Consider the following 26436-nt stretch of genomic DNA (forward strand, 5'->3'; position numbering starts at 1 on the left):
GTGAGAGAAGTTTCTCTGTAAACCAGATATGTCTATTATTTTCTCTTTGAGTCAAATCTCATGAGAATAAGATTCACACAATGTTCCTTTCCCTCCCTAAATTCCCTCAGATATGGAAAGTTTCCTTTGCCTCTTCATAGGATGTAATTTCTTTCTTTTTATTTCCCCTTTTCCCTTTTTCTGAAACTATTCCCTTTCCACTTCTACTTCCCATTTTTATATTATATCAGTAAATCAAATTATACCTGCACTCTTTATATATGTCCATAACAGAAATACAGTTCTCAAGAATTCTTTTCACCTTTTTCTGCTTCTCTTGAGTCCTATAGTTGGAGGACAAATTTTTTGTTTATCTCTGTTTTTTCATTAGAAACAAATGGAATTCACCTGTTTCATTAAATGTCCATCTTTTTCCCTGGATGGAAATGCTCAGCTTAACGGGGTAATTTATTCTTGGCTCCATTCCAAATTCTTTTGCCATTCGGAATATCAGGTTCCAGGCCCTTTGATCCTTTAATGTGGAAGTAGCTAGATCCTGATTGATCCTTATTATGGCTCCTCGGTATTTGAATTGTTGTTTTTTTTTTTTTTTTCTGACTGCTTGTAATATTTTTCCTTAGTCTGATAGTTTTGAAATTTAGCTACAATATTCCTTGGACTTTTTATTTTAGGGTCTCTTTTAGAAGGTGTTCAATGAATTCTTTCAATGACTCTTTTATCTTCTGATTCTATTACGTCTGGGCAGTTCTCTTTGATAATTTCATGCAAAATAGTGTTTAGGCTCATTTTTTCATCATGATTTTCAGGAAATCCAATAATCCTCAGATTATCTCTCCTAGATCTATTTTCCAGAAGTGTTGTTTTTCCAAGTAGATATTTAACATTTCTTTCTATTTTTTCTTTTTCTTTTTTCTTCTTCTTTTTTTTTTTTTTTTTTTTTTTTGGTTTTGCTTAACTGATTCTTGATGTCTCAACAAATCATTCATTTTTATTTGTTCAGTTCTGATTTTTAATAAATTATTTTCTTCATTAGCTTTTTTTAACTTGTTTTTATATATGCCCAATTGAGTTTTTAAATGAGTTGTTTTACTCTATGGAATTCTTTTCCATTTCACTAATTTTTTTTTACTGAGTTATTTTTTTCCAGTTCGCAAATCCTACTTTCCTGGGGGTTCTTTATCTTTTTCCATTCATAAATTCTGTTTCCATGGGAGTTCTTTACCTTTTCCAATTCAAATTTCAGGAAGTTGTTTTCTTTTTCCTCTTTATCATTTTTTTCTTTTAGTGAGTTATATGCCTTTTCCATACTCTCTTGCAGAGCTTCTCTTTCCTTTTCCATTTTTCTTCTAGCTCACTTTTAAGATCTTTTATAATTTTTTTCTAGGAGAGCCTTGTGTGATGGGGAACAAGTTACATCCCACTTTGGGGTTTTGTCTGGAGACTGTCTGCTATTAGCCTCCTCAGGGTTGGAAACCTGCTCTCTTACTGTATAGAAGCTATCTATAGTTAGTGTTCACTTGACTTTTTTACTCATTTAAAAAAAAAAACCCTTAGGGTCTGCCTTCAGGGCAAGTAGATTACTAGCTTCCTCTGCAGAGCAGGGATAGATATATGGACAGTAACTGTCTGCAAACAGGCTGCAAAGAGAGGCTGAGCTGCAGAAATGCCCTGGGAAGATCCCAGCAGCAGATGTGTCTCTGCCCTGGGAAGTGCTGCAGAAGTTTCACTGCCCTAGGCAGATTCTCTCCCTTCCCCCTCTGCAGATTTGTCACTGCCCCGGGCAAAAGCCTCATGCTGCAGAATGGGGCTGCACAGCTATGCTGTTGTCATGCTGAGTCACTTTTTGTGCTGGGTGGGTGTAGCCAGGTCCTGTTAAATTCTGGTGTTTTTTTTTTTTTTTTTTTTGGTTTTTTTTTTTTGGAGTACACTATACCTTTGGCATTTGTGTAACTTCTCGGCCGATCTACTGCTTTGCAACCAAAAAGTTGCAGCCAACCAGTGATAGCCTCCTCCTTGGAAATTCTCCACCTGCAGAATCCGCCTCTGCCCCAGTCCACTCAGTGTGCTAGCCTCTGTGTTCTGCCTCCCTGCCTGTGCTGACCTGTTCCCGCTGATCAGGACAAACCATTTCTGGTGATCTTCCAGATTATCTTTGGCTGGTAATTTGTTGTACTCTCAATATTTGTGGATTTTACCCAGTCAAGCACTTTTTCTGAGGCTGACTTTGGTAATTAGTAGTGAGGGTAGAAGGGGAGCTTAGAATGACACATGTGTCTTCTCTGCCATCTTGGTTCTCCCCCTGACAGATAATTTTCAGATGAAGAAATCTAATCATTTGAAAAGGTGTTCCAAATCACTACTAAACAGAGAAATGCAAATTAAGACAACTCTGAGATACCACTACTCACCTGTCAGATTGGCTGAGATGACAGGAAACAATAATAACCAACATTGGAGGAGATGTGGGAAAACTGGGACATTGATATATTGTTGGTAGAACTGTGAGCAGATCTAACCATTCTGGAAAGCAATTTAGAACTGTGCTCAAAAAGTTATCAAACTGTGCATAACCTTTGATCCAGGAGTGTTACTACTGAGCTTAAAATCCCAAAGAGATCTTAGAGGAGGCAAAGGGACTCACATATGCAAAAATGTTTGTGGCAGCCCTCTTTGTAGTGGCAAGAAAGTGGAAACTGAGTTGATGCCATCAGTTGGAGAATGGCTGAATAAATTATAGTATATGAATGTTATGGGATATTATTTGTAATGGGCTGAAACTGAGCAGATGCACTGAAGTCCAAGCACTTAAGGCTAATTACCAATTGGACAATACTCTATTAGCATTTGCTTGGAAAATGGCCCGCCTCACCATTCAGTGCTGACTCGATCTGTTGGCCTATAGAGAGATTTGGAGGAGGAAAAAAAGGTCTAGTGAGAAAGCCAGAGCGACTCCTGGCCAGATTCCTGTCGCCATGTCACTCATTTTGTATCGCCATTCCGTTCATGTCCACAAAGAATAAAGATCAAGGACTTTTGCTGATCCTGACTCTGGCTGATTCTAAAGTATCCAGGGTGCTAACATGGTCTTCACAATTATTGTTCTGTAAGAAACAACCAACAGGATGATTTCAGAGAGGTCTGGAGAGACTTAACATGAACTGATGCTGAGTGAAATGAGCAGAATCAGGAAATCATTATACATGGAAACAAAAAGACTATAAGACTATCAATTCTGATAGACGTGGCTCTCTTCAGTAATGAGATGATTCAAACCAGTGCCACTTGTTCAGTGATTAAGAGAGCCATCTACATCCAGAGAGAGAACCATCAGAACTAAGTGTGAACCACAGCATAGCCTTTTCACTCTCTTTGTTGTAATTTGCTTGCATTTTGTTTTCTTTCTGTTTTTTTCTTCCTTCTTGATGTTTTTTTTCCTTGTGCAGCAAGATAACTGTATAAATATGTATATGTATTTTGGATTTAACATATATTTTAACATATTTAACATGTATTGGACTACCTGCCAGCTAGGGGAAGAGGAAGAAGGGGAAAATTTAGAACAAAAGGTTTTGCAAGGGTCAGTGTTGAAAAATTACCTATGCATATGTTTTGTAAATGAAAACTTTTGGGAAAAAAATAAAAAAAAAATAAAATGAAAACAGACAAACACACAATAAACTGAGGCCTGTATTCAGTGGGCTTCAGAAGGAGAGAACCAAAGGCCCTTCCCCTGAAGCATCCTTTCTCCTCAGATGCCATCAGTGATGGAGTCTAACTAACTAAGATCCACTAAAACTTTAAAGAGGAAAAATTAAAGCTTTTTGAAGATACCCTCAGCTTTGGTTCTACAACTGCAGCTGATCATAAAGCACCAGTATTCACTTAACAGACCAGAATAGTTAAAGGATGTCCAAGTGCGTTACTGAGCTTTGCCAAGACATTTCTATTATTCTTTATCATGACTCTTTTCAACAGGTTTTCTAGCTTATTAGAGAAATGCATCAGCAAGCTCAAAGGAATTGGGTTCCTTGAATATCTTCATTAAACTATGATCAGATTTCCCAAACATTCTGAAGTTATTTTTCTTTACAATATTATAGTCTTCATATAAATTTTCTTATTTCTGTTCACTTCAATAGATATCAATTCTTACTTACCAAGATTCTCTGTAGTAGTCTCTTTCATTTTTAAAAGAACAATAATATTCCATTATATTCATGTCCCACAATTTATTCAGCCATTCTTTGATTGAGTAATTTGGAGGGTATACTTTTAAATGACTTCATAGAATGGATCAATTCAAACTTTCATCAACAATGCATCAATGTGCCTGTGCTTCCACAGGCCCTTCAATATTTGTCATTTGCTCTCTTTTTTTTCCATCAGCATGATCTGTCTCATCAATGTGAGGTAGAATTGATTTCATGTATATTTCTCTAATTTTTAATGATTTGGGAAATTTTTTTCATCTGACTAAAAAGTAATTTGTATTTCTTCTTTTAAAAACTGCCTATATATACTATTTCATCATTTATCAGTTGATAAATTATTTGATTCTAATTAATTTTAATTAGTTCTGTATATATTGAAAACTATATCTGTCAGAGAAAGTTGTTACAATAATTCTTTTCTCAGTTAACTTTTTATTCTAATCTTAGATGTCTTGAATATTTGCATAGAAACAAAAATTTTTAAAAATTAAAAATCTTATGTAATCAAAATTGTTCATTTAATCTTCTGGTATTCTCTATATTCACCGATTTGTCATGAATGTTTCATTTATCTGTAGATCTGAAAGGTAATTTCTCCCTTGTTCCTCTAATTTGCTATAGTATAGTATAATTGGAAATGGAATGACAATATAGAGTGACAATTTGTGGTCAGAGAATTGTGGACAGAAATATGCATATTCTCATTCAGAAATCAACAAAAGTATTTTAGATTTTTTTTCATCAAAGTATTCAGTTCTAGCTGTATCTTCTTTCTTAGGTTTCTCTTAAGTTCACCCAATTCTAAAGTCTCCTAAAGTTTAGGGATACTGTACAAACATATCTACATATATACATAAATGTATGTGTGTTAAATTGGGATAATTAACTTTTACCCCATATAGGTTCATTTATGATTTTTAAAAATAAAGCAATGAAAAAGTAGTGTTTGATAGACCCTATTGGAGCTACTTAACCATGCATGGAACCTAAATCACTCTGTATCTCACTGATTGGCGGATAAAAAATCCCAGTCGAAGTTTCACTTGGAAATTGTTTAGATTTTATAGCTCTGAATGAGTATAAATAGCAATCTTTTCTATTCTGACCAGAAATCCTGAGAGTCTTTTCCAGTTTGATTTTCATTTCTTACTTAGCCTTAAACCACTGAATGGATGTTGACTCAGAAAAACTGAGATGTGGGGAAAATATTAGCTTAAAAAGTCTACAGTCACCCACTGCATCTAGGGCCATCTCCAGTCATCCTGATCTATGTCTTACTTATATATAAGACTTATGACTTTTCACTTTTTTGCCTCACTTTGCCTCACTTAAATACAACTTATTTGCAAGTCAAAATATCACATGCCTGATCTAATTGGTTCTTTTCAAGAATGAAGGACAAATAACAACATTAGATTGTGTTTCATGCCTTTATTTTCATTCTGTGTGCTTTCTGCTTCAACTGTATCTCTTGTAAACAATATATTGTTTGATTTTTGTTTTTAATCCATTCTGCTATCTTCATGGGGCCCCAATAAGGACAACACAAGATTTAGCAGCTTTCACGTTAAAAATAATGGGATATTTGAAATATGACATTCTGGAAAGCAAAAGAGCTAGGACTGCAAACATAAGGGACCTAGAGTAAGGCATGGAATTTTCTTGCAGCTGTATTGCAGAGCAAAAAGTGATCCCAGATCCATCCCAAATCCAACCTGCTCATACCTGACATAATGCTGTCTATTGGGTACAGAACAGAAGCAGAAGTCATATGATTCTGGTCCCAATGTCTCAGATTCAAATCCTAGCCCACTATGAGGCTTAAAAATGAATGATCCAAGAAAGAACTCAAGACCAAGGGGAAGGATATAGTTTTCTTTTTCAAAATTTATTGATCTTTTTGATATATGATGGAGTTTAAGGCCAGTAGCAATCTTCTAGAGCTCTATCCTAGAACAAAACTTTCCTTTTGTTAATCTGCAGGGCAGTGTTCAGAGATTGCCCTAGTCTAGACCACTTAAGGCACAATGACAGCTTGCAGATCATTGACCTAAGGTGGCTTCTGAGATCTTTAAAGAACACAGCATTCAGTACTTATAGAAAACAGCAGCATTCTCCTAGAGAATACAAAATAGAAAGAACAAAAGGATGGATTTTTTTTCCCTAGAAGTACACTAATTCTGACTTCAATTCAAAGGTTCAATTAAAATTTCATATATAAAATCATAGAAACAACAAATAATTCCATTAAAGAAAGTAACAATGAGATGATATATCAAAAGAACAGATCCACAAATCAGGAAGATAACCAAAAAAGTAGAAAAATCAATAAATTTTAGAACTAATGAAACAACAAAATGAAAAATCTGAAAATAAGAAACATAAAATTAAAAGCAAAAACAATTGAATTAATAAATAAAATCTTTTTTGTATAACCAACTGACCTAGAAAATAGATCTGGGGGAGATAATTTTTTTAAAAAATTGGAATTCCTGAAAGCTAGGTTAAAAATATGGCTTTATGAAATTTGAATTGTTTCTTTCTGGTTGCTTGCAATATTTTCTTCTTGACCTAGGAGCCTGGAATTTGGCTATAATATCCCTGGAAGTTTTCATTTTGGGTTCTCTTTCAGAAGGTAGATTATTTTAGTTTCTATTTTACTCTCTAGTTAAAATATCAGGTCAGTTTTTCTTGATAATTTCTTGAAAGTTGATGTGTAGGCAAATCAATTAGCACTGTTAGCCTCAATTTCCTCATTGGTCAATTCAACTAGAGAAAAAAATGGCAAAACACTTCAGTCTCCTTGCCAAGAAAACCACAAATGAGGTTGTGGAGAGTTAGTCATGGCTGAAAGATAACTGAACAACAGTAACTATGTTGAATACACACATGTATAATCTATATTAAAGTGCTTGCTTTCTGAAGGAGGGAAGAAGGGAAGAAAGAAGGTAATTTGAAATCCCCAAATTATTTTTTTAAATGTTAAAAATTGTTTTTATACAAAATTGAGAAAAAAGTTTAAAAAAATTTAAAGAAAAAAATTACATACTAAATTATTTGGGGTTTATGCCAGGAATGTAAAATTGCTTCACTAGTAGGAAAACTATAAAGAAAATAGGACTTCTTAATTACAAGAAAACAAAAATTATATACTATATATCAATGGAAACATAAAAGACTTTTGGCAAAATACACTGCCCATTTCTTTTTAAGATACCATAGTAAAAACATAAAAAAATAACTTAGCCTTTCTTTATTATAAGTAGTATTTTTCCTAATGAGAATGTCTAAAAGTGTTTCAAAGAGATTAGGGGTAAAATAAAGATGTCCATTATTGACACTATTATTTAATATGAGCCTTTTAAAGTGCTAACTATGGCAAAAAAAAAAAAGAGAGAGAGAAAAAGAATGTTAGTGGGAAAGTATAGATAAATAAGAAATAAAAAAAATACTTTTTATACCATGGTTTACTGAAAGAATCCTAGAGAGATAAAAATTAATTGAAACAATTAAAATTTTAGCAAAGTTTTAGAATATAAGACAAATTTATAGGATTTATATGTATTACCCAAAAAGGAAGAAGATATAGAAAAAGTAACTCCATTATAAAAATTTAGGGAATAGATAAAATATTTGGGTATTGATACATTAAAACTATGCGAATAAAAGTACAAAACTTTTTTTGTGGAAATGCAGACCTTAATAATTACAGGAATTATTGATTACTCATCAGGAAACCTAGCCAATAAAATAAAATCAACAATGTTAATTAAATCAACATATTTATTTAATGCCATACCAAAGAACTCAAGGATTATTTTATAGAAACAGAATAAATAATAATGAAATTCATCTAGAAGAACAGAAAATAAGGTTCTCAAGGAAAATGATGAAAAAGCAATAATCATCAAAATACTTTGGTACTAGTCAAGAATTAGGTTAGTTGTTCAGTGGAATAGATTAGATGTACAACATATAAAAGAAAACAAATATCATAGTTTAGATTTGATAAACAACAATCTCAGTTACTTGGGTAAGGAGACACAAATGAAAAGAAATGATGGGAAAACTAATACATTTTGGCAAAATTAGGTTTAGGCCAAAACACCTCATAATAATATGATAGGGGTATTTTTTCCTATATGTCCCAAAGATGTACAATATCCTTAAGGGTTAGGGAGTGTCTAATTCCTTTACCATCAATTACAGACTTCACTGATTATATTACTCTAACTGTAGAGGTCCTTTACACCATGGTTCCATTCAACCCCTTAACAGTAAGAGTAGTTTTTACAAAGAAACATTTTCTTCAAGACTATAGCAAAATCAAACATGCATCCCCTATTTCCTGAGGTCGGGAGTCAGGGGTGGAACATAATATTCCGTGTGTGTGTGTGTGTGTGTGTGTGTGTGTGTGTGTAGTCTAGATGTCTGGGAAGGGAAGAGTACTCAATTCACGGTTTAGCTCAATTCCTTCATAGCACAGTCTCATCAAATTCGAAGCTCAAAGCTCCATTTGGGATTCAAATCTCAAGCATCCTGGCTTCCAAAGACTTTTCTGTCATGAGTGATTAAAACATCTAGCCTAGAATTCTCTCTCCAAATTTGTCATGGTTTGATTCTGGGCCTGGGGATTTCATCACCCATCCTAGAATTTAAAAGAACAAGCAAGACAGACAAAAGCAAAACTGGGACCTATTTCTCAGGACCAAGATAGCTTTATGGAGAGAGCCTAGTGGGTGGAGGGTGGAGTATATATCTCTTCCCCATCACTCAGTCAGTTCATGGCACCAAGTTGTAGAAGAACAGGACTTTCTGGTTGCATGGGAAAGACAGTAACTGTGCTAGTTTGGCAGATTTAAAGATTCAATCTATTCCAGCCACATAGCCAATGAAAATATTTTTTCCCCACACATGATAGGAGAATACAGAATACCATCGATTGAAATATTGTAAATCAATTTTCCAGCTGAAACAGGCATTGTTGTCAGGGAGATCAAGTCAGTGAGACTGGGTGGAACCAACTGATAAGCTGTGACACCCATGAATAGAAATTTGGTCTTATGTGAGTCAGCAGAAAAATGGGCACAAACTGGTGAAATTTCCTGTGAACTGTCTTGTTTGTATCCATTGACAAGGTTACATTAAACTATAATATAACCAGAAAAGAAGGCAAGTGAATTTTGCTGACCAAGTGAAATAAGGCAACTGCTTTTCAGAGTCTGTAACAAATTTTATTTACTTGTGCTTTTAAAATCACAGGAATATGTTTTTTCTTGTGTTCTACCAGATCTAAAGTGAAGAAGAAGGAAAAAGAAAAAGAAAAACAGAGGCAAGAAGGAAAGGACAGCCATGTGCCAAAAAAAGACAAAACAATACAAAATAAAGTATTATCCTGGAAATAACCATAAAGAAATTAAGAAGCAATTTCATAGCTGAAAGAATCTGATGACAGATTGAAATGCAAAACTCACTGCTGGATCTGAGACAGAACTGAATTTTTGTTGAATGCTTTTATATTAATTTATAAGGTTCCCTCCATCTTTTATTCTCACAGAATATAGTTTAAAATAGAAACAGAAGGTCCAGCATATTATTCCAGAAACATATGAGCATGATATTAATAGGCCCTCTTGAAAATAGCTTATGATAGCTCAATAAATCTTGTCCATTGAGAAGAAAGAGCAATCAACAGTGACAGTTTGTAAATTCAATAGAAAAGAAATAATCTACAGACTATGGATCAATCTTTGTGGAACACATGTACCAAAAAAATTGTCACTACTCCCTTGGATAGTGTAGTTCATAGATTATATCTAACAATTGAAGCCTTTCCAACAAGAGAAGAAAATTAAATCATTGTGGTCTGCCAGGCCCTATCTGACTGAAGGACTCCCAACCAAACTACTTGCTATTTTTAAATAATATCCTATTCAAATGACATTGCAGCCTAGTCTCACAGACATCATCCTGGAAATTTGGGAATTTTAGAAAATCAAGAAGCAAGGAGACTCAGAAAATGTATCATGAGAATAGAAATAAATTTCTCAGATTTCACAAGCAATTTATTCTAGGGTAGAAAACAGTAGGACATCACCTTTCTCTTCTAGATGCTATACTTGATTTCAAAAAGTTTAGTTTAAATTAGGAGAATTTTTTAATAACTTTTTATTGACAAACCCATGCCAAGGTAATTTTTTACAACATTATGCCTTGCATTCACTTCTGTTCAGATTTTTTCCCTCCCTCCTCCCCTCCCTCCCCCAGATGGCAAGCAGTCCCATATATGTTTAATAGGTTACAGTATATCTTAGATACAATATATGTGTGCAGAACCGAACAGTTCTCTTGTTGCTCAGGGAGAATTGGATTCAGAAGGTATAAATAACCTGGGAAGAAAAACAAAAATGCAAGCAGTTTACATTCATTTCCCAGTGTTCTTTCTTTGGGTAGAGCTGCTTCTATCCATCCTTGATCAATTGAAACTGAGTTAGATCTTCTCTTTGTCGAAGAAATCCACTTCCATCAGAATACATTCTCATACAATATCATTGTTGAGGTATATAATGATCTCCTGGTTCTGCTCATTTCACTCAACATCAGTTCATGTAAGTCTTGCCAATCCTCTGTGTAGTCATCCTGCTGGTCATTTCTTACAGAACAATAATATTCCATAGCATTCATATGCCACAATTTACCCAACTATTCTCCAATTGATGGGCATCCATTCATTTTCCAGCTTCTAGCCACTACAAACAGGGCTGCCACAAACATTTTGGCACATACAGGTCCCTTTCCCTTCTTTAGTATCTCTTTGGGGTATAAGCCCAGTAAAAACACTGCTGGGTCAAAGGGTATGTACAGTTTCATAACTTTTGGGGCATAGTTCCAAATTGCTCTTCAGAATGGCTGGATGTGTTCATATTTCCATCAACAATGTATCAGTGTCCCTGTTTTCCCACATCCCCTCCAACATTCTGCATTATCTTTCCCTGTCATTCTAGCCAATCTGACAGGTTTGTAGTGGTATCTCAGAGTTGTCTTAATTTGTATTTCTCTGATTAATAATGATTTGGAGCATATTTTCATATGGCTAGAAATAGTTTTAATTTCTTCATCTGAGAATTGTCTGTTCATATCCTTTCACCATTTCTTTTTTTTTTTTTTATTCATGACCAAACCGTTATTTTGCTGTACAAATAGAATCAGACTCTGAAATATTGTACAATTAGCTTGTGAAGGAAATCAAAAATGCAGGTGGGCATAAATATAGGGATTGGGAATTCAATGTAATGGTTTTTAGTCATCTCCCAGAGTTCTTTCGCTGGACGTAGCTGGTTCAGTTCATTACTGCTCCATTGGAAATGATTTGGTTGATCTTATTGCTGAGGATGGCCAGGTCCATCAGAACTGGTCCTCATCTAGTATTATTGTTGAAGTATATAATGATCTCTTGGCCCTGCTTGTTTCACTCAGCATAAGTTCGTGTAAGTCTCTCCAGGCCTTTCTAAAATCATCCTGTTGGTCATTTCCAACAGAACAATAATATTCCATAATATTCATATACCACAATTTATTCAGTCATTCTCCAACTGATGGGCATCCACTCACTTTTCAGTTTCTAGCCACTACAAAAAGGGCTGCCACAAACATTCGTGCACATACAGGTCCCTTTCCCTTCTTTATGATCTCTTTGGGATATAAGCCCAGTAGTAACACTGCTGGATCAAAGGGTATGCACAGTTTGATAACTTTTTGAGCATAGTTCCAAATTGCTCTCCAGAATGGTTGGATGTATTGACAGTTCCATCAACAATGTATTAGTGTCCCTGTTTTCCCACATCCCCTCCAACATTCCGCATTATCTTTCCCTGTCATTCTAGCCAATCTGACAGGTGTGCAGTGGTATCTCAGAGTTGTCTTAATTTACATTTCTCTAATTATTAATGACTTGAAGCATCTTTTCATATGGTTAGAAATAGTTTCAATTTCTTCATCTGAGAATTGTCTGTTCATATCCTTTGACCATTTTTCAACTGGAGAATGGCTTGATTTTTTATAAATTAGAGTCAATTCTCTATATATTTTGGAAATGAGGCCTTTATCAGAACCTTTGACTGTAAAAATGTTTTCCCAGTTTATTGCTTCCCTTCTAATCTTGTCTGCATTAGTTTTGTATGTACAAAAACTTTTCAGCTTGATATAGTCGAAATTTTCTATTTTGTGATCAGTAATGATCTCTAGTTCTTCTTTGGTCATAAATTCCTTCCCCTTCCATAGGTCTGAGAGGTAAACTATCCTGTGTTCCTCTAATTTATTTATAATCTCATTCTTTATGCCTAGATCATGAGCCCATTTGGACCTTATCTTGGTGTACGGTGTTAAGTGTGGATCAATGCCTAGTTTTTGCCATATTAGTTTCCAATTTTCTCCACAATTTTTGTCAAACAGTAAGTTCTTATCCCAAAGCTGGGTTGACCATTTATCAATTGGAGAATGGCTTGATTTCTTATAAATTAGAGTCAATTCTCTATAAATTTTGGAAATGAGACCTTTATCAGAACCTTTGACTGTAAAAATGTTTTCCCAGTTTGTTTCCTTTCTAATCTTGCCTGCATTACTTTTGTTTCTATAAAACCTTTTCAATTTGATATAATCAAAATTTTCTGTTTTGTAGGCAATAGTGATCTCTAGTTCTTCTTTGGTCATAAATTCCTTCTTCTTCCACAGGTCTGAGAGATAAACTATATTATGTGCTTCCAATTTATTTATAATCTCATTCTTTATGCCTAGACATGAACCCATTTTGACCTTATCTTGGTGTACCATGTTAAGTGTGAGTCAATGCCTAGTTTCTGCCATACTAATTTCCGATTTTCCCAGCAATTTTTGTCAAATAATGCATTCTTATCCCAAAAACTGGGGTCTTTGGGTTTGTCAAACACTAGATAATTAAAGTTATTGGCTGTTTTATCCTTTGAACCTAACCTATTCCATTGATAAACTAGTCCATTTTCTATCAAATACCAGATGGTTTTAATAACCACTGCTTTATAATATAATTTTAGATTTGGTACGGCTAGGCCACTTTTATTTGATTTTTTTTTCATTAATTCCCTTGAAATCTTGACCTTTTGTTTTTCCATATGAACTTTGTTCTTATTTATTCTAGGTCATCAAAATAGTTTTTGGGGGGTCTGATTGGTATAGCATTAAATAAATAGATTAGTTTAGGTAGTATTGTCATCTTTATTATATTTGCTTGCCCAATCCAAGAGCATTTAATATTTTTCCAGTTGGTTAGATCAGACTTAATTTGTGTGGAAAGTGTTTTGTAGTTTTGCTCATAAAGTTTCTGATTTTCCCTTGGCAGATAGATTCCTAAATATTTTATACAATCAGTAGTTACTTTAAATGGATTTTCTCTTTATAACTCTGTTGGGTTTTGTTAGTGGTATATAAGAATGCTGATGACTGTGGGTTTATTTTATATCCTGCAACTTTGCTAAAGGTGTGGATTGTTTCTAATAACTTTTTAGTAGAATCTCTGGGGTTCTTAAAGTACACCATCATATCATCAGCAAAGAGTAATAATTTGGTTTCTTCATTGCCTATTCTTATTCCTTTAATCTCTTTCTCAACTCTTATTGCCAAAGCTATCATTTCTAATACAATATTAAATAGTAACGGTGATAGTGGGCAACCTTGTTTCATTCCAGATCTTATTGGGAATGGTTGCAGTTTGTCCTCATTATATATGATGCTTACTGCTGGTTTTAAATAGATGCTACTGATTATTTTAAGGAAAAGTCCATTTATTCCTATACTCTCAAGTGTTTTTAATAGGAATGGATGTTGGATTTTATCAAATGCTTTTTCTGCATCTATTGAGATGATCATATGGTTTTTGTTACTATGGTTATTAATATGGCCAATTATACTTATAGTTTTCCTAATATTGAACCAGCCCTGAATTCCTGGTATAAATCCTACTTGATCATGGTGTATTATCCTGGGGACGATTTTCTGTAGTCTTTTTGCTAATATCTTATTTAAGATTTTAGCATCAATATTCATTAGGGATATTGGTCTATAATTTTCTTTCTCTGTTTTCAACCTACCTGGTTTAGGTATCAGTACCATTTCTGTGTCATAAAAGGAATTTGGTAGGACTCTTTCATTCCCTGTTTTTTCAAATAGTTTATAAAGCATTAGGACTAATTGTTCTTTGAATGTTTGGTAGAATTCACATGCAAATCCATCTGGTCCTGGGATTTTTTTTAGGGAGCTGATTAATAGCTTGTTTTATTTCTTTTTCTGAAATGGGACTATTTAAGCAATTTATTTCCTCCTCTGATAATCTGGAAAGCCTATATTTTTGAAGGTAGTCATCCATTTCGCTTAGGTTATCAAATTTGTTGGCATAAAGTTGGGCAAAGTAACCCCTTATTATTTCTTTAATTTCCTCTTCATTGGTGGAAAGTTCTCCCTTTTCATTTTTAAGACTACTAATTTGATTTTCCTCTCTCCTTTTTCTAATCAGATTTACCAAAGGTTTATTGATTGGGGGTTTTTAATTTCGTCTTTTTCTAGCTTTTTAAGTTGCAAGCCCAGTTCATTGATCTTCTCTTTCTCTATTTTATTCAAGTAAGCCTCTAAGGATATAAAATTTCCCCTTATTACCACTTTGGTTACATCCCACAAATTTTGGTATGATGTCTCACCATTGTCATTATTTTGAGTGAAATTATTAATTGTGTCTATAATTTGCTGTTTCACCCAATCATTCTTTAAGATGAGATTATTTAGTTTTCAATTACTTTTGGTCTATTTACACCTAACTTTTTGTTGAATGTAGTTTTTATTGCATTGTGATCTGAAAAGAAAGCATTTGCTATTTCTGCCTTCCTGCATTTAATTTTAAGGTTTTTATGTCCTAATATATGGTCAATTTTTGTGTAGGTTCCATGAACCACTGAGAAGAAGGTATACTCCTTTCTGTCACCATTCAGTTTTTTCCAGGGATCTATCATACCTAATTTTTCTAATATTCTATTTACCTCTTTAATTTCTTTCTTATTTGTTTTGTGATTTGATTTATCTAAATCTGAGAGTGCAGGATTGAGATCTCCTGCTATTATAGTTTCTTCTATTTCTTCTCATACTCTCTTACTTCTCCTTAGGAAGTTAGATGCTATACCAGTTGGTGCATATATGTTTAATACTGATATTGCTTCATAGTCTATAGTACCCTTTAGCAAGACATAGTTTCCTTCCTTATCTCTTTTAATTAGGTCAATTTTTGCTTTTGCTTGATCTGAGATAAGGATGGCTACCCCTGCTTTTTTGACTTCACCTGAAGCATAATAGATTCTGCTCCAGCCTTTACCTTTACTCTGTATGTATCTCCCTGTTTTAAATGTTTTCCTGTAAACAACATATTGTAGGATTCTGACTTTTGATCCAGTCTGCTATCTGCCTCCTCTTTATGGGAGAATTCATCCCATTCACATTTACAGTTAAAATTCCTAATTCTGTATTTCCTGCCATCCTAAGCTTTTCTTTTTCTTACCTTCCTTCCCCCCTTCCCTAGTATTAAACTTATTGGTCCCACTTGTGTCACCCAGCTCTCCCTCTTTGGTATCCCTCCCTTCTCCCTTTGAATCCCTTCCCTTTCTTGTACCCTTCCCTTATTACTCTTTTTCCTTTTCCTTTTCCTCTCCTACTTTTTAATGGGGGAGAAGATTCTCTTAAAACAAATATGTCAATTATTTCTTCTTTGAGCCAACTCTGATGAGAGTAAGATTCACACAATGTTCCTCCCCCTCTCTAAGTTCCCTCAGATATGATAGGTTTCCTTTGCCTCATCATTGCATGTAGTTTCCCTCTTTTTATTTCCCCTTTTCCCTTTTTCTGACACTATCTCCTTTCCATTTCTACTTCCCTTTTTTATCTTATATCAGTAAAATCAAATTATACATGTGGTTTATATATATATATATATATATATATATATATATATATATATATCCACAACAGAAATACAGTTCTCAAGAGTTCCTTTTACCTTTTTCTACTTCTCTTGAGTCCTGTTGTTGGAGATCAAATTTTTTGTTTAAGTCTGTTTTTTTCCTTAGAAACAGATAGAATTCCTCTGTTTCATTAAATGTCCATCTTCTTCCATGGAAAAAATTCTCAGCTTAGCTGGGTAGTTTATTCTTGGCTGCATTCCAAGTTCTTTTGCCTTTCAGAATATCAAATTCCAGGCCCTTCAATCCTTTAATGTTGAGGCAGCCAGATCTTGTGTGACCCTTATTGTGGCACCTCAGTATTTGAACTGTTTTTTCCTGGCTGCTTGTAAAATTTTTTCTTTGGTCTGGAAATTCTGAAGTTTGGCCACAATATTCCTCGGAGTCTTTATTTTAGGGTCTTTTTCAGAAGGTGTTCGATGGATTTAAAAGAATCCATCCAACGTTTATTTTATTTTATTTTATTTTACCTTCCAGTTCTATTACTTCTGGGCAGTTCTCTTTGATGATTTCCAGTAAAGTAGTATCAAGGCTCTTTTTTTCATCATAATTTTCGGGTAGTCCGATGATCCTCAGGTTATCTCTCTTAGATCTATTTTCCAGGTCTGTTGTTTTTCCAAGTAAATATTTGACATTTTTTCCAATCTTTCATTTTTTTGGTTTTGATTGACTGATTCTTCCTGTCTCAATGAATCAGTCATTTCTATTTGTGCAGTTCTGATTTTTAGTGAGTTATTTTCTTCATTAGCTTTTTTTACTTCTTTTGTATATGCCCAATTGAGTTTTTAAATGAGTTGATTTGCTCTCTGGAATTTTTTCCCATTTCACTAATTTTTTTTTAGTGAGTTATTTTCTTTTTCCAATTCACAAATTCTGTTTCCCTGCACTTCTTGGGAGTTTTTACCTTTTCCAATTCACATTTCAGGAAGTTGTTTTCTTTTTCCACTTTATCAAATCTTTATTTTAGTGAGTTAGATGTCTTTTCTGTACTCTCTTGCATAGCTTTTCTTTCCTTTCCCCATTTTTTTCTAGTTCTCTTTCAAAATTGTTAATAGTCTCTTCTAGAAGAGCCTTTTGTATTGGTGACCAAAAATTGTCTGGAGACTGCCTGCTATTAGTCTCTTTAGGGTTGAAAAGCTGTTCTCTTTCTGAATAGATACTATCAAAGGTACTTTTGATTTTTTTACTCATTTTGTTAAAGCCTGTAGGGTCTGTCCTCAGGGCCAGGAAGTCACCAGCTTCCTCTGCAGAGCAGTGAAAGATGTATGGGCAGGTAGCTGTCCTGCTAGCCGGCTGCAAAAAGCAGCAAGGTACTGGAGTGCTCTGGAAAAGAGTTCTCCACTGGGAAGTAACTCAGGTCTGCAGGGCAGAGTTAGGAAAGTGCCCTGCAAAGAATCCCTGCTGTGTGAGATAACGACTGCCCTGGGGCTAGATGTTGAGCAGTGAGAGTTTCACTACCCCAAACCAAATCCTGCCCTGGGACTGTGGGTATTAGCAGTTGAGCAGTGAATGGACTTGCAGGAACTGGAAGTGTCTCTGCCCTGGGAAGCACAGTCCTGCTGGGGAAGTTCTATTGCCCCAGGCTGATCCCCCCACTGTGCCAATTAGAGACTGCCCAGGCTGTGCCCCCCTGTCCTGCATGTTTTAAACTGCCCCCACAAAAGCCCCAAACTGCACGATATGGTTGCAGGGCTGTGTTACAGTCTGCCTGAGTCACTTCCGAGTTTGAGTAGTGTTAGGTTCTGGCATTTTTTAGAGTACCCTCTGTTTTAGGCTTTAATTTCTCTGCCAGTTTACTGCTTTGTAATCAAGGCAGAGCAGTTAGCCTATAGCAGAGGCGTCTCTATAACTTCTCTTGCCACAGAGATCACCCCTGCCCCTGGTCTGTTCAGGACGCTACTCTATTGCTGCCTGTGCTAGTCTGTTCCTGGCCCCTCAGGACAAACTTTTTCTGGTGATCTTCCAGATTGACTTCAGCTGGTAAGTTGTAGTGCTTCTGATCTTCATGACTTTAAGCAGTGAAGAGCTATTTTTGAGGCTGAATTAAATAGTTGGTTATGAGGGGAATGAGAGGAGCTTAGAAAGTCACGTGTGTCTTCTCTGCCATCTAAATTAGGAGAATTTATTAATATTGTGTGGCTCACTGATAAACACATCAGTTGCAAAATATAAAAAGCTTTTGAATACTTTGTGCCCAACTGTGAAAAACAAACTTATTTTTTCCTAATTTAAATAGATTTTCTCAATAAGTTGTGTTTTGATAGAAATGATAATGTACTCTCTTGTGGGAAAAGACACTTATGGAAAAATATAGAGTAATTATATTTTTAAAGGGGTCTGCACTTCCCCTTATTTTTTCATGTTTCTAAATATATGCACTTCATCTGCAATTAGAGGAAAATTATAAGAAGGTCAAAGACTTGTAACTTGGTTTATTCAGTCAACCAATTGTTTGGTACTTTGGTACTGATCCCCTGATCAGATCCAACCTCAAACACTTACTAGGTGTGTAACTCTGGGCAAGTCACTTAACCCTGTTTGTCCCAGGATCCTATCTGTTAAATAGGCTGGAGAAGGAAATGACAAAACACTCTAATATCTTTACCAAATAATTCCAAGGGTTCTTGTGAAGATCTTAGCACAGTGCCTGCCATATAGTAAGCACCATATAACTCATTATTATCATTGTTTTTGTTGTTGTTAGCCAGGTTTTGTATTAGGCCCTGGGAATACAAAGACAAAAATGAAACAATCCTTCAAGGAGTTCACATTATTCTGGAGGGAAATAGCATGATATAAATAAACACAAAACAAATAGAAAGTCATTTTAAGAAACTAGGAGAGCACTACTAACTGAAGGACATTAGGAAAGGTTTTGTGTAGGAGGCAGCTTTTAAATGAAGTTTTGAAGAGAGCCAGAAATTATGAGAGATAGAAGCAAGGAAGAAGGAAAGGGCACAAAAGCAGGAAATGGAATGTGATGCATTGGGAACAGCAAATGGATCAATTTGGCTAGAAAATTGAATGATGTACAATAAGTCTGAAAAGGCTGGTACCAGATTGTGAAATGGCAAACGGAAGATTTTGTGTTTTATCCTAAAGGCAATAAAGAGTCTCTAGAATAGGGCCTCTTAATTTCAGGTCCTTAACTTTTAAAAATTCACACATATATGTATATGTCTGTATATATATATATATATATGTGTGTGTGTGTGTGTGTGTGTGTGCGTGTGTAATATATACATAAAACAAATACACATAACACATGTGTGTATATAGTTATATTATAATAAATACATAAATGTATATATAACTATACTATTTGATATGATTACATATATATTTATTATCTACAACAAAACTTGTACACCTTTGAGACATATCTCTTTCCTTGCAAATCCAAGTTCGGGGATTTTCAAAGGAACCATCTCTCAGACTCAGATCAATACTAAGATCAGACCATTTTGAACCTGCTGCACTATAGCCACCTGTAGTTTAATACAAGCCCTTTCTTTCCTGGCCTATATTCATTCCATCTTTCACCCTAAGTGATATTTCTAAAGCACAAGACTGTTCCCAATGCTTGGAATGTACTTTATCTTTAGCTGTGCTCTTAGGATTCCAAGTTTCAATTAAGGCTCAGGTTGAATGCCACTTCCAACATGAGTGCTCAGTGTGGAGTCTTTGTGATTTTGGTATTTTATTGGCAAAAGTATTGGCCTTCCTGGATCCTGTTCTCAGAAAGCAACTGAACTCTGGAAATTAATTCTGCCACCAAACTGTGCCTTCCTCTAAATTACCCCATATTTGTTTTGTTTATAATTAAGTTTTACATTTACATCTATTTGATATACTGATATACATGCTATATGTTCTTTCTTCCCATGAAAAGAATAGAAGCTTCTTAAGACATGATATTATTTTTGCCTTTGTATCTGGTGCTGAATTATGTAGCATATAGTAGGTGCTTAATAAATGTTTGTTGAACTGAGCATGGCAATGTAGTCTGCAATCCAAACTAGCAGGAGGCTGAGCCTGGGAAACCTATTGAACAAGAGTTCTGAATTGCTGTAGGTTTGCCCAGAAATACTATGGTAAATAGTCCAGGGACAGGCAGGCTACCAGATTGCTTGAGGAAAAGTGAACTATCTCAAATTGGAAATAGTGCAGGTTCTAGTTTCACGACTAGTGGGGTTGAGTACATAAGCAAATTTACATACTTCCATCCTTGGAGATGGAGAGAACCAGTCTTATAAATAGATAGCAGACAGACAGATGGAGACAAAGATAGATTATTTTGATTGATTTATAGATTGACTCATGGCAGAAACAGAAACAGGAGCAACACAGACTCATCTGATCTGAAGTACTTTCTCCTTTCCACATAGAGGGGCTTCCTCAGAGATCAGATCTTTCACATTCAAACCCATAGATGTTTGCCACCAGGGAGGATGGCGAGTGGTAATGCAGAATTCAATAACAGTAAGAGAGTCTATTCTGCCTACAGGAAAAGGACAAAGTACTTCCTCACTTCAAGTCTTGGCCATTCCTATTTTGCTTCTGTCATAAGATTATTGTATAAGTCAATCAACAAGCATGTATCTGTCTTTGTCTGTCTTTCTTGATGCCCATCTGCCCATTTTCCAAAATGCAAGTTTAGCCCCCATAGCTTTATGTCCCTAGTCCCACTATTGATAGGTATAGTCTTTCTTGTGAGGGTATAAAAGATCCTTCATATCCTGTCACACATGTTGTTGTACAAAGTTGTGTAATTTATCCCTGATTAAAATTATACAACTATAGAATCATAGAATTTAGGCCTTCTAGGAATTCTAAAGGCCATCTGATTCAACATTTTCTTTTTACAGAAAAGGAAACTGAGACATAGGGAAGTAAGGGAATTTGGTCATGAACACACCGAAAGTAAGTTGTAGAACATAATTTGAACCCAAATCCTCTGACTGCATATTTAGGAGGCTTTTCATTATGCCAACAATCAATTAATAAATATTTATAATCTTTGTGCTAAACACTGAGGATAGGAAGAAAGGCCAAAAAGATTCCTTAGAACTCATATTCTAATAGGAGACCATATGCAAACAAATAAGCAGAAGCAAGAGGCACAAGATAAATTAGAGATAGAATCAGAGAAGAACATTACAAGAATATGTAGGTTTATGTAAAACTTTATACACCTTCCATAAAAAAGGAATAAAGACAAATGTATATTCTCAATACCATGTAAATCTGCTATTGTTTTCCATGACTAAGTGATTCAAAAGGGTCATAAAAATTAAAGTGCCAAAAACCCCACTGGTAAGGATTGGTGGACAAAGAGATGTCTTTGGTCTTAGAGGTACTGGGCTCACAATTTGGTGGAAAGAACTCCCATTTCTGATGCTTTAGGAGAGTCATAAGTCAGATTAGTATTGTGAGAACTGTGCAAAGAACTTCAATGTCTTCAAATTAGCAAACATTCCACATCTAACAGCCCTACAGACCCTAATGCCCTATAGAAGGAAAGATGTCTTCAAGGCTTCACTACTAGCATAAGTCAGAATCACTAAAGAGATGTTTAGTCAATATCTTCAGGGATTGTGCAAAAGGACTGCCCATAGACTATTGAATTTTGAATATATGGGAAGAATGAGGCTCCATCTTGGTTCCCAATGGGCAGTGATGGTAATGTTGGATAGGTGTCATTAGATCAGAGCTCCATGCTCATGATAGAGATCTTGGTATCATTGCAATAAGATAACATGGGACCCAAACACAAAGCCAATCTGATTTTCTACAGTGGAAAAAGCTAATTATTTGCATTTTATCCTTTGTTTGAATCATTTGTCAAAATTACTTTTTAAGGGACAGTCTTCAACATTTTAAGAATATCTAAATCAGAAAGACCTTTTTCTGATAATATGAATTCTGATATGTAATCCCAAGAATCCATCATTTTCTTTTTGAAAAGCAGCATAAAATCAAAACTTTTGAATTACCTATGTTATTTATATCCAAACCCCACCAGATTCTTCTGCTGAAACTCCTAGGGATTGTTTTTAAAAGCATAGAAGGGGACTTCCAGTGTCAAGATGGTGGAATAAGGAGAAGTTCTCCCAAACCCCACCCTAAATAAATGGGAAACCACTTCAGAATTGATCTAGGAGCAGGGAATCATTTTATCAGGGCAATCCACCATCAAAGGCTTGGATCTGCTGCAAACAGCAGCCCCTCTTAACAACTTTATTACTATAAGAACTAGAAGAAGTATACTTAGACAAAGAGTGTGGTTATAATGGCATTATACCTTCCCCACCAAAAAAATTAAGGTCTAAGAAGCAAATTTGCTCTGGAAGAAAGAGGGGAGAAGTGAATGGGGTAGATTATCCTGCATAAAAGAATTATGAAATTGCTACTAGAATGGAAGGGAAGTGAATGGCAAGGGGTGGAAGTGGCAGGAAAAGCTTAAACATTATTCTCATAAAAATTAGCTCAAAGAGAGTATACCACAAATACTCAGTTGGATATAGAAATCCATCTTTCCCTATAAGAAAGTAAATAAGGATGGGGATAATAGAAGGTGAAGGAGAGATTGATAAAAGATGAGTTATTTTGAGGAAGATAGTGAAAGAAGTAAAATATTTGTAAGGAGAGAAAAGGATGGTGGGCTAAGAGAGATGGGGGGATAAACAAGCAAAAAAATAGCAAGGAGGAAAATACACAATTAATTATCATAGTTATAAATATGAATGGGATGGATTAACTCACCCATAATATGGAAATATAGCTAAAGGTAAAGGACTGAAATAGAATCTATTATGCTTCAAGTGAAGCAAAGAAAGCAGGGACAATAGTCATGATTTCAGACAAAGCAAAAACAAAAATAGATCTAATTGAAAACAATAAAGAAGGAAACTATATCTTGCTGAAAGGTACCATAGACAATAAAGTCATCAATACTAAATATATATGCTCCAAATAGTATAGCATTTAACTTTTTGAAGGAGAAGTTAAATGAGTTACAGGAGGAAATAGATATTAATCTATATTAGTGGGGACCTCAATAATTTTCTCTAAGAACTAGATAAATCTAACCAAAAAATAAGAAAGACATTAAAGAGTTGAATAAAATTCTGGAAAAGTTAGATATGATAGATGTCTAAAGAAAGTTAAACAGGAATAGCTCTTTTCAGCAGTACATGGTACCTACATAAAAATTGATCATGAATTAGAATATAAAAACCTCAGAACCAAATGCAGAAAAGCAGAAATAGTAAACACATCCTTTTCAGATCATAATGCAATAAAATCACATTCAACAATAAACAATAAAATGAAAGATTAAAATTTGATTGGAAATTAAATAATTTCATTTCAAAAAAAGTAGGTCAAAGAACAAATCATAGAAACAACTGATAATTTCATCAAAGAAAATGATACCACATACCAAAATTTATGGGATGTAGTCAAAGTGGTACTAAGGGGAAAATGTATATCTCAAATTACTTCACTAAAATGGAGAAAAATCACATCAATGAATTAGGCATGCAACTAAAGCAACTAGAAAAAGAAAAAAAAATTAAAATCCCCAATTAAACACTAAATTGGAAATCTTGAAAATCAAAGCAGACATTAATAAAATTGAAAGTAAGAAATTCAGTGAACTAATAAAACTAGACACTGGTTCTAGGGGAGGGGATAAAATAAACCATTGGTTAATTTTTTTTTTTTAAGGAAAGAAGGGGCAGCTAGTTGGTAGAGTGGATAGAGCACCAGCCCTGAAGTCAGAAGGTTCTGAGTATAAATCTGGCACTTAACACTTCATGGCTATGTGATACTGGGCAAATCACTTAACCCCAATTGCCTCAGGAAAAAAAAAAGGAAAGAAAACCAAATTACTAGCATAAAATAAAAAGGAATGAATTCAGTACAAACGAAGAGGAAGTTGATTAGGAACGTTTTTGCTGAATTATATGCCAATACATCTGATGATCTAAATGAAATGATTGAACATTTACAAAATATGAATTATTCAGATTAACAGAAGAAATAAGATATTTAAAATAATTCAGTGTTGGGGGGAGGAAGGATTGAACAAGCCATTAATGCACTCTAAGGAAAAAAAATCCCCTGGGCCAATTACCAGTGAAGTTTATGTAACATTTAAAGAACATGGTATTGGAATTAATACCATGTAAATTATTTGGAAAAATTGGTGAAGGAATCCTAAGAAATTCCTATTGTAACACAAATATGGTGTTGATATCCAAAATAGGAAGAGCCAGAATAGAGAAAGAAAATTATAGAATTTCTCTGATATTGATATAAAAATTTTGAACAAGATACTGACCTATCATAAGGATTATATATTATGATGAGGTGGGAATTATACTAGGAATGTAGGGCTGGTTCAATATTACAAAAACTGTTAACATAATTGGCTATATCAATAACAAATTCAACAGAAATCATATTATTATGTCAATAGATGCAGAAAAAGCTTGTAACAAAATACAGCATTCATTCCTATTAAAAACTGTAGAGAGCATAGAACTATAGGGAGCATGCTTTAAAATGAGAGTATCTATCTAAAAGCATCAGCAAGTATTATCTATAATGTGGATAAGCTAGAAGCCCTCCAAAAAAAATCGGGAGTGGAGCAAGGATGTGCATTATCACCACTCTTATTTGACTAAATGTTACTAAAATGTTAGTTTTAACAATAAAGAGAAGAAAAAACCCAAAAATTAGAATAGGCAATGAAAAAATAAAACTATCATCTTTGCCGATTATATAATGGTATATTCAGAGAACCTTACAGAATTAACTAAAAAAACTATTTGAAATTATTAACAGCTTTAATAAAGTTACAGAATACAAAATAAAACCACATAAATTACCAGCATTTTTCTATATTACTAACAAAGTCCAGCAGCAAGAGATAGAAAAAGAAATTCAATTTAAAATAACTAAAGATAATATAAAATACTTGGGAATCTACCCGCTAAGACAAACTCAGACAATTATAAAAAATCTTTTCCCACAAATAAAGTCAGACAATTTGAAAAATATTAATTGTTAAAGTGCAGCTGAGCAAATATGATAAAATGACAATTCTCTCTAAATCTATCTAAATGAATATCATAAAATCAGAAAGTAAAATAACCATCAAAAGAATTCACCAAACACCTCCTTAAAGAAACCCCAAAATTAAAATACCAATAAATATCATGGCTAAATTTGAGAACTATCAGACCAAGGAAAATATATTACAAGTAGCCAGAAAAAAACAATTCAAATACCAGAGCCACAATAAGGATTACTCAGGACCTAGCAGATTCCACATTAAAGGATCAAAGGGCCTGGAATCTGACATTCTGAAAGATGAAGGAACTGGGCATGCAGTGAACAATAAATTGCCCTGCTAAACTGAGAATTTTCTTCCAGGGAAGAAGATGGACATTCAATGAAACAGGTGAATTCCATTTATTTTTTATGAAAAGACAGAGCTAAACAAAGAAATCGACCTCCGAATATATAACTCAAAAAAAAGCACAAAGAGGTAAAAAGAAAAAAAAAAACTCTTGAGAACTGTATTTATGTTGTGGGTATACATTGAGAGTACAATCAGTATAATCTGATTTGACTGTTATAATATAAAAAAGAAACCAGAGATGGAAATGGATTATAACACTGGAAAAGTGGAAAAGTGGAGGTAAAATGAAGGAAATTACATATCGGGAAGAGGTAAAGAAAACCTGTTATAATTGAGGGAAAAAGGGAGGGGGAATGAACATTGTGTGAATCTTACTCTCATCAGATTTGGGCTCAAAGAAAGTAGACGTATTTGGTTTCACCGAGAAACTTCCCTCACTATATAGAAAAGTGGGAGGGGAAAGGGGAAAAGGGAAGGGGTAGGTTAAATAGAAGGAAAAACAGAAGTAGTAGGGAAAAGGTATAAGAAAGGGGGAGAGTCTCTAAAAGGGAAGGACTGCTAAAGGCAAGTAGTGCTCATATGTAAAATACTGGAGAGGGGGGAAAAGAGAAAAGGAAAGAGAAAAGTATAATTTGGGCTTCATAAAATGGCAGGAAATACAGAATTAGTAATTTTAACTGTAAATGTGATTGAGGTGAACTTTCTCATAAAACATAAGAGGATAGCTCACTGGAATAAAAGCCAGAATCCTACGATATGTTAT

Source organism: Sarcophilus harrisii, chromosome 1 (genome assembly GCF_902635505.1).
Source record: "Sarcophilus harrisii chromosome 1, mSarHar1.11, whole genome shotgun sequence".
NCBI lineage: Eukaryota > Metazoa > Chordata > Mammalia > Dasyuromorphia > Dasyuridae > Sarcophilus > Sarcophilus harrisii.